General features: G+C 46.1%; 1 protein-coding gene across 2 annotated transcripts in view; it reads right to left on the bottom strand.

Annotated features, from left to right (window-relative positions):
* Positions 1 to 5812, bottom strand: part of Ptafr (platelet activating factor receptor) — a 19424-nt gene extending 13612 nt beyond the window's left edge. Inside the window, exon 1 of one of the 2 annotated variants that reach the window (XM_031378932.1) lies at positions 4931 to 5812. The gene's annotated coding sequence lies outside the window, so the exon portion shown is untranslated. Of the gene's footprint in view, positions 1 to 1169; positions 2092 to 4930 lie in introns of those variants that run through there. The other variant, XM_031378934.1, reaches the window with a different exon arrangement.
* Positions 5813 to 9551: the final 3739 nt, after the last annotated feature.

Genomic DNA, 9551 nt, shown 5'->3' with positions numbered 1-9551 from the left:
CAAAAAAAAAAAAAAAAGTTAATTTTAAAATAAACTCTTCTATTTTTAGAAAAAGTCATGTGTACAACATATGTATAACACACATGCCCCCCCCCCACACACACAGGAAAATAAGAGGAAAGTGTTGAGCCTATAGTAGGTGCTCAATAAATGAACAAGTTATCCCCTATTCTGGGTCCCTGTTGCCTCCCATCCGTGTCCTGGCTGGGGCAGCCATGGTGGCCAGACCCTCTTACAATCCCCTCATGGTGCTCTCAATGCCATTTCTCCAGATGTGAGAAGAAATGAGGCAGGATGTGGAGATCAAATATCCATGGCCACTCTGGACCAGATTTCCTGCAGTCATAGCGTTATGCTAATGAGTTACTGATTGAAGAATGGAGATCTTTGTTAAGGGCTGAGTGGCAGGGTTAGGAACAGAATTAGCAATTTTCCTTTTTGCTGGGGACCCTACATTGATTCAAGTATGACTGTGTATATGAAAGTGTGTGAAGTTGTGTGAGTGTGTGTGTATATATGTATGTGTGTACCTATATGTATGTATGAGTATGTAAGTGTACATGTGTGTGTTCTGTATGCATGTCTGTGTATATGTTGTGTGTATGTCTGTATGTGAGTGTCTGTGTGTATCTGAATCTGTGTGTGTCTGTCGTGTCTATATGTGTATGTCTTTATGTGTGTGTGGTGTGTGTCTGTGTGTATGAATGTGTACTATGTATGTGTCTGTATCTGTGTGTGTGTGCATGTTTGTATGTGTGTATGTGTGTGCGTGTATGTGTGTGCGTGTCTGTATCTCTGTGTGTGTGTGTCTGTCTGTATCTGTATATCTGTGCACGCACATGTGTGTCTATATCTGTGTGTGTATCTGTGTGTGTGCATGTGCGTGCATGTGTGTGTGTGTGTGTGTGTGTGTGTGAGAGAGAGTGAGAGCGATCTATGGTTAGATGTATTGGTAAAAGCCTATAATCCTAGCATTTAGGTGGGAGGATCAAGAATTCAAGTTCCAGCCTAATCTATATAGCAAGCTGATGGCCAGCCTGGATTGCACAAGATATTATCTCAATTAAATAAAAGCCTAAATATAAATAAATAAAATCAAAATCTTCCTATGGAGTATTGTTACCAAATCTACAGACTCTTTCCCCCATGCAATACCATTCACAAATTACCAGATTGCTCTAGGAGCAGAAAGGATGTTTATGCAATGGTCAGGACTATCTCTCCCAGCAGGCTTAGGGCCTGGAATTTTACTAGGGCTGAGATATTGGGGAGGGGGGTCCATCTGAGGTCATCAAACCCTTCCAGGAAGGAGATTTCCAGGAACCCTGGTATCCTTTCTTCTCTTCCTCTTCTCTGTTTTGGGCGTGGTCCAGCTCAGTCATGGCAACGGACAGGCTTTGTCATCACAAAGATTCTGAGGTTGTCTAGAGTGCCAACATGGCGTCCAGACCAGCTGTCTGAGCTCCCTGGTCATCAGGATTTCAATCTTTTTGTAAGTAAGCACTATCCAATCAGCAGGACAAGAAGCTGCCGGCACTTTCAAGGTTCAGACTGGTAACAGTAGTACCAATCGCTGAGAGAGCTAACTCCCTTCCCAGCATCCGCGAAAGGTTCCTCCTGCTAATAACTGGCGAATCTGCCCTGCACCGCACCAACCCACCAACGGTATCTTTGGGAAGAAGCCGCCAGGGTGGCAGGAGGGAAAGCATACTCACTGGAGTCAGGGGAGCATGATTCCAGCCTCAGTGGTGTCACCCACCACCCTGAGAAAATCTCTCCTCAATTCAGAGCCCCAGGATCTTTATCTGAAAACTGGGGTGCTAGCCTCAACGCAGGGTTGTGAAAGGGAAGTGAGACCACAGGAGGTGGAAGACGATGTGTTTGGAAAAGGGTAACACACTTGGTAAAATGAGATGGACTTTACGAACTGGAAAGGGCTTTGCACAAGTGACTGACGGATTTCCTGACCCAGGCAGCTCAAATGTTCTGCAAAGCTAGTGGAAGGTCCCACTCCCACAGAGCTGAACACCCACCCCCACACAAATACACACAAAAGTTTCTCCCGCCCTCATCACGATTCTTTTTTTTTTTTTAAACAGGCAGACAACAGTAGATGCTCAGAGACTACTGCCTTTTTTTTTTTTAAAGATTTATTTATTTATTACATGTAAGAACACTGTAGCTGTCTTCAGACACTCCAGAAGAGGGAGTCTGATCTCATTACAGATGGTTGTGAGCCACCTTGTGGTTGCTGGGATTTGAACTCAGGACCTTCAGAAGAGCAGTCAGCGCTCTTAACCGCTGAGCCATCTCACCAGCCCCACCTCATCATGATTCTAAGTGGCTGTTCAGAGCAGCTGTGCTGGGAGCTAGCCTCTGATATAGGGAACAGTGTAGACTCTTGTCCTTGGGTCCCATCCAGTTGTTCTCCTAGCTCAGCATTCATCCCATCCTGAGCCCAAATCTCCATCCACTAAGGGATGGAAAAGGAGGGGGTCAATAAGACCTGTCTGCAGGCCAAGAGTGGGGGATGTCTCTGAGTCTCATAAAAGGACAAACAGATGGGGAGGAACTGGGAGGAGTAGAAGGAAGGGAAACTGTAAGATAGATAGATAGATAGATTGACAGACAGACAGAGATTAGATAGATAGATGATATAGATACATAGATGATAGATACATAGATACATAGATACTTTTTTGTTTGTTTTTTCTTTTTTGTTGGATTTTTGTTGTTGTTGTTGTTGTTGTTTTTGTTTGTTTGTTTGTTTTTTCCGAGACAGGGTTTTTCTGTGTATCCCTGGCTGTCCTGGAACTCACTCTTTAGACCAGGCTGGCCTCAAACTCAAAAATCCACCTGTCTCTGCCTCCCAAGTGCTGGGATTAAAGGCATGCACCACCACTGCCCAGCGAATAGATACTTTTTTAAAAAAAGATAAAACTGATGCCAAGCCAAAGGCTCATCACATCTCAACAATCAGGAGGAAAACTTGCCCATATGGCACATTTGCTCAGCACTGCCAGGGACTGTGAATCCCCTGTCCATACCTTCACTAATCAGATGGAATGACCCAAAGTGACTAGGGTGGAGACAAATCTGGCCTGTGGGTGTCCACCCCAAACACATACAGTTTTGATGATACTATCTTTTCATCTAGTTAGTACTTATCTGAGAGGTGTTATGGAGGTCTCATGTAGCCCAGGCTAGCCTTCCACTTGCTATGTAGCTAAGGCTAACCTTGAACTCCTGATCTTACTGCCTCTGCCTGAGTGCTGGGATCACAGATGTGCCCACCATTCCCAACTCAATGCAAATTCCTGTGCAGGTTTTATGCCAAACCCTGCTAACTAGGAGAAGAGACAATAAACAAACAATTGCTCCTCTTGAAGACATTTGCAATAACATCTATGGTATCCGCATTGACAGTGACACTCCTGTTCTTACTGTTTTATGCTCAGCAAAGCACATTCCCCACCTTCTTAGTCCATCTTTCTACAAACCTACAGGGTCAGAATTTTAAACCAAAAAGGAGAAAAGCGAGGCTACTCATTGGCCCAAGGTTGCCGCAGATTATAAGTAAAACTGAAGGCCCGTGAAGCCTTCTTCCTGTCATCTCCTTTTCTCTCTGTCTGGGTACACAGAGGAAGGGATTCCCTCTTCTCTAGCAGTCACCATTCTCCACCCCAGCATCCTCTTCGTCACTGACCATCTGCAGCACAGCCTGGTGCTCTGCCAAGGAGAGAGCTGCGGGGGCCTTTATCCCTCAGTATCCCACAAGTCCTTGGCCAGCAGTTCTAGCTTGTCAGCCTCACCCCAAGACTTCCTGCCAAGAAGAGATAGCCAGTACCACGCTGGCCTCTGTCCCCAACACCTGAGATTTAACGTGGCAACTGTTTGTGGTCCTTTGTGCTAGCCACCCACCCAGTTATCATCACCATCCACTGGGGAAATGCAGCAGTGGGTGTGGTCCCGGGGACCCAGCTCCAGCCCATACACTTTAAGTCACCCTCCCAGATAAGCCTGCTGAGGAGATGACATTGATTATACACAGAGAGGGTGTATAACTTCGCCAAAGTCACACAGTGAGTAACACAAATGGTGGTCTGCTCACAAAGCTCTAAAGCAGCTGCCGTCGACAGAGCCTCCCAGGAGTTAAGGCTGCTATGGCTCACTCTCAGAAAAAAGGGGTTTCCCTGGAGTGTCCCAGCACCTGATCACAGGCCAGACATGCCTACCATTCAGAAGGCTGAGAGAGGATTAAGGACCAAGATTGGGGGATGGAGTGATGGTATGGCGCAGGGATTAAGAGCACTGGCCGCCCTTGGAAAGGACCCTGGTTCTGTTCCCAGAATCCACACAGTGGCTCCCAGTCATCTCAAACTCCAGTTCCAGGGATCTGACCCTCTCTTCTAAACTCCAAGGCACCAGGCATGCACACAATGAGCATTCATACTTGCATACACGTAAAATACCCATACACATAAAATAATCCAAGGCTTGTCTGTGCTACACAGTGAGTTCAAAGTCAGCCTCGGCAGTTTGTAAGACCTTGATGTAAAATAAAAGTTGGGGTTGGTGAGATAGCTCAGTGGGTAGAGAGATCTGCTGCTAAGTCTGAGAAGTGAAGTCAATCCCTGGGACCCGCTGCCCTCTGACCCACACCTGTGCACCGTGATATATACAGATACACACAATAAGCAAATAAAAAATAAGAAGAGGGCTAGTGGCCAAGCACGTATATACTCCTGGGTTCGGTCTGTCACACAGGCAAAAGGCTCTTTTTGAATATTAAGCTTGGCCTGAGAAAGATGCCAGAATGGTTCCTTTAAAATCCAGCCACCTCCGTATGACCTGGGAACAACGACTTTGGCCTCCTGAGGAGATCTGGGTAGGGTTCTGCTTGCCCAGCCAGGGTTGGGACCCTCCTTACCTATAGGAGCTCAGCCATAAGGTCTGCACGTCCCTCCCGGTCCAAGCCTCAGCTCGAGCCTCTGTGTTGTGGCCTGGCAATTGCAGAAGTGAGGAAACAGAGCGTATCACTGCCAAGTCACCCCTGGGAGGAAACACAGTGACCGGGGGCCCCTCCAACGGATGCCACAGGAACCTCCAAGCTGACTGAGCCAGCCAGACTTCAGTCCTGCAGAGGTTTCCTGCAGAGCAAGCAAGGAGCAGAGTGGGTGTGTGGGCCAGGGGGTGTGTGGGCCAGGGGGTGTGAGGAGCGAGTGGGTGGGGGAGGAGAGAGAGACAGAGACAGACAGAGACAGAGACAGACAGAGAGAGACAGAGAGAGACTCAGAGAACCAAAACAAGCAACAGCAGCTAGCACAAGGAGAGGGAAAGAGAGTCGGAAAGGGGGGCAAAAAGAGGGAGAACAGCTGATGTAAACAGGAGCGCATGAGAGGAATGAGAGGATACAGAGACCGGGGAAGGGCCAAGGAACGGATGCAGACAGAGAGCAGCCTGCACCCGAGAGCATGTGTGAACGAACATACCAGCGCATATACCTCTGTGGGGAAGAGAAAGGAGGGGGTGGGGGGTGGAATGAGGGGTGGGGGCCCGGGGGGAGGGCGCACTAGACGAGGAAAGAGATGACGAGGGAGCTGGAAGTATAGCTGAGGCCATTAAAACTGGGCAGGGAATCCCTGGTGACCAAGAATTGGGTCCAAGAAACCCATGGGAGCCGAGAGCCACAGGGCTGGAGGAAGGAGGAAATTTCTCAAGCTCCTGAGCTAGAGTTCAGCTGCAAGTGAGTTTGCGGGAAGAAGAGAGGGTGAAGCGGTATGGGCAGCTGGGGTGGGAGGCAAGTGAGTTTTGTGGGAGAGCATGAGTCAGGTGAGTACTTCCATATACACAAATGAGAGATACACCAACCCCCTTGCTTTGGTTTCCTTCTGCTTAGCACTGTGAGTTCAGCCAGGCCCCATGATAGACAGTCTCTAGAGGCCAGCCCCTCAGGGATCAGCTGACCCAGCGCCCCCCTCTGCACATCGAGGGAAACCGAGGCCCAGAAAAAAAAGAGAGGGCAGGGCTTCTGACTCCCCACCCAGTGCCCAGCTCAGCTCCCGAGTAGCTAGGCTAGCCCCTTGCTTATATGGCCTAGGCACGTAGCGACCTCCAGGATAGCCAGGACCACATAGACTAAAACAAACCAAAAATTGAAAACCAGGTATGCTGGCTCACATCTGTAATCCCAGCATTTGGGAGGCTGAGGCAGGAGGATTACTGTGACTTTGAGACCAGACTTGGCTAATACAGGTTTCCTGGGCTACAATATGACTCCTTGTCTGAAAGGAAAACAGAGAGACAGAGAGACAGAGAGACAGAGAGACAGAGAGACAGAGAGACAGAGAGACAGAGAGACAGAGAGAGATTATGATACTATGCCAGGCTTACCAACCCATGCTTGTATTCTCATGCCCTCCCAGGACTGAAGCAAGAAGGTTGCAGAACAGCCAGAGGCCACTATTTTTAAAAAAGAATATATATATGAATATGTACATTACTTTCATATATTTTATGTATGTATATTCACACATATTTTAATATATATACACAAATATTTTATATATATATATATATATACACATACACATATGCATACACATATATGGCTGGAGAGATGACTTAGCACTTCAGAGTAAGCCCTGTGGGTTGGTGAGATGGCTCAGCGAGTAAGAGCACCGACTGCTCTTCCAAAGGTCATGAGTTCAAATCCCAGCAACCACAAGCCTAGGTGGGCTCACAACCACCCATAATGAGATCTGACGCCCTCTTCTGGTGTGTCTGAAGACAGCTACAGTGTACTTATTTATAATAAGTACACTTATTATGTGGGCTGGAACGAGTAAGTTCAGTTGCCAGCTCCAATTTCAGTTTCTGGGGATCCACCACCAATCCACCCTCTTCTGGCTTCTATGGATAACAAGCAGGTATATACGCATGCAAAACACTCACAAAATAAAAATAAATATAAAAACAATGTGTATAAAATAGTTAAATATTGCCAGGTGGTGGTGGCGCATGCCTTTAATCTCAGCACTTGGGAGGCAGAGGCAGGCGGATTTCTGAGTTCGAGGCCAGCCTGGTCTACAGAGTGAGCTCCAGGACAGCCAGGGCTATACAGAGAAACCCTGTCTCGAAAAACCAAAAAAAAAAAAAAAAAAGTAAAATATTGTTCCCAAACATTTAAGACTATGGATATCTATCTATGGGAATAAGCTATGTATTGTAAGGAGGCCTGAACCCACACCTGTGATTCCCTTGAACATCTGTCAGAATCTGCACACATGTTTAGTAGGTACAAGGAGTGGAGCAGGGGCAGCTGGTGGCATCTTACAGGTGGACATACGCTATCAATAGCCAACATTTGAGTGTTAACAGCACTCCAATGAGATACTCTGTACTGTATTTTCTTTCTTTTTCTAAAAATATTTTTATTTATGTGTATTTATGCGACATGTGTAGGTATCTGCCAAGGTCAGAAGACAGTGTTTGATGCCCTGGAACTGGGATATTGGCCATTGTGAGTTGCCCTCTGTGGGTGTTGAAAAACCAACCTGAGGTCCTCTGAAAACTCAGGAAGTGCTCTTAACCGCTGCCAAGACTAATGACCTGAGTTCAATCCCAGGGACACACAGAGTGGAAGAAGAGAACTGATTCCATCTGGTCATGGCATGGTACATGCCATGATGTGCATGTACCCACACACATACACTAAAAGAATAACATTTTCTAAATCTCTTGGGAGCACATAGCAAAGGCTAACAGACATTGACTGAGCCAATGAATGGAGAAGGAGAGCAAAAGTAACTTAAGGAGGAGAGAAATTGGGAATTCAAATCAGGACGCAGGTACACTGAGGCCAGTTTAGTATTTCATTAACTGTCACAGCACCTTTGCTAGGGCCCAGCATGGTGCAGGCCTTTATTCCCAAGAGGCAGAGGAATTTCTTTTCTTTTTGTTTAAGAGTTATTTATTTATTTTATGTATATGAGCACACTATAGCTGTCTTCAGACACAGCAAAGAGAAGATCAGATCTCATTACAGATGATTGTGAGTCACCATGTGGTTTCTGGGATTTGAACTCAGGACCTCTGGAAGAGCAGTCAATGCTCTTAACTACTGAAGCATCCTCTAGCCTAGATGAATTTCTTGAGTTTATGGCCAGCCTGGTCTACAGAGAGAGTTAGAGGACAATCAGGGATCTACAGAGAACCCCTGTCTTGAAATAAAATAAAAAGTTAGCCAGGCAGTGGTGGCACACGCCTTTAATCCTAGCACTTGGGAGAGAGAGAAAGGTGAATTTCTGAGTTCGAGGCCAGCCTGGTCTACAGAGTGAGTTCCAGGTCAGCCAGGGCTACACAGAGAAACCCTGTCTTGAAAAACAAACAAATAAATAAATAAATAAAAAGTTGGAGAGTGGTTGGAGATATGGTTCAGTGGTTAAGATCACTGACTGCTCTTCTGAAGGTCCTGAATTCAAATCCCAGCAAACACATGGTGGCTTACAACCATCCATGACAAGATCTGATGCTCTCTTCTGTGTCAAGTATTTGAAGACAGCTACAGTGTGCTTACATATAATAAATAAATCTTTCTTTAAAAAGATACTTAATGTCCTTTTTTGGCTTCTGTATGCAAGTGCATGGGTTTGCATGTGAGCACACACGTGTGGATTACTGAATGCACGCAGACAAACACACACGTTCATAATCCCAGGAGAATTTTCCAAGGAACATTATGAGCTGACTACTTAAATCCCAAATGAAAAAAACAAAGATCCAAGAATAGCCAACAACTTTCTGAAGAATAAACGTACACAGACCAGGAGGTATGATAGGCATTTTCCTGTCATCCCAAATCTTGGTCCAAAGTTATGGCATCCAGATGAGAAAGTATTAACAGAGTAGATAGCGTCCAAAGAAACCCAATAGTTAACTCAGAAGCTGAACCCAGGCTGAGCTGGGGTGGGGTCCAAGTGTGCTGAGGACCTACCAAGCAAAGGGAACTGTGGAATGCGCAGGTCTTTCTGTGTGTGTGTCTGTCTGTGTGTGTGTGTGTGTGTGTGTGTGTGTGTGTGTGTGTGTGTATAGATATTTTGTGGGAACTTGTGCAGTGGGCTCATTTGCAGTGAGTAACTAGAGGCTCTTCTGTGTGGCAGGGGAATGCCTGCCAGTGTAATTACACACACTACATGTCTAAAGATGTGTGTTTCATCCATCAAAAGAGTCACAGAAATGTTATATCAGTTGGTGACGGTCTGTGTGATGCATAGTGTTATTCGGAGTGAGTTCTCTCTGTGGATGGCAGGGTCTGCTGTGTGTATGTAGCAGGGATATTGTGGGGTTTTTAAAAAAGATTTTTTAAATTCACTTATTTTAAATCATATGTTTTGCGTACGTGTTCTGTGTTGGGGCATAAGGGTGTCTGATTTCTGGAGTTATAACAGTTCAGGTTGTAAGCCACCTGATAGAAATTGAACTCAGCTCCTCTGCAAGAACAGCACATGTTCTTAAGGGTTGAGCCATCTCTCCAGCCCAAGATTTTGTTC

This window comes from Mastomys coucha, unplaced genomic scaffold (assembly GCF_008632895.1).
Source record: "Mastomys coucha isolate ucsf_1 unplaced genomic scaffold, UCSF_Mcou_1 pScaffold18, whole genome shotgun sequence".
In the NCBI taxonomy this organism is placed as follows: domain Eukaryota; kingdom Metazoa; phylum Chordata; class Mammalia; order Rodentia; family Muridae; genus Mastomys; species Mastomys coucha.
Note: the sequence above shows the minus strand (reverse complement) of the source record. Positions and strands in the feature narration are given on the sequence as shown.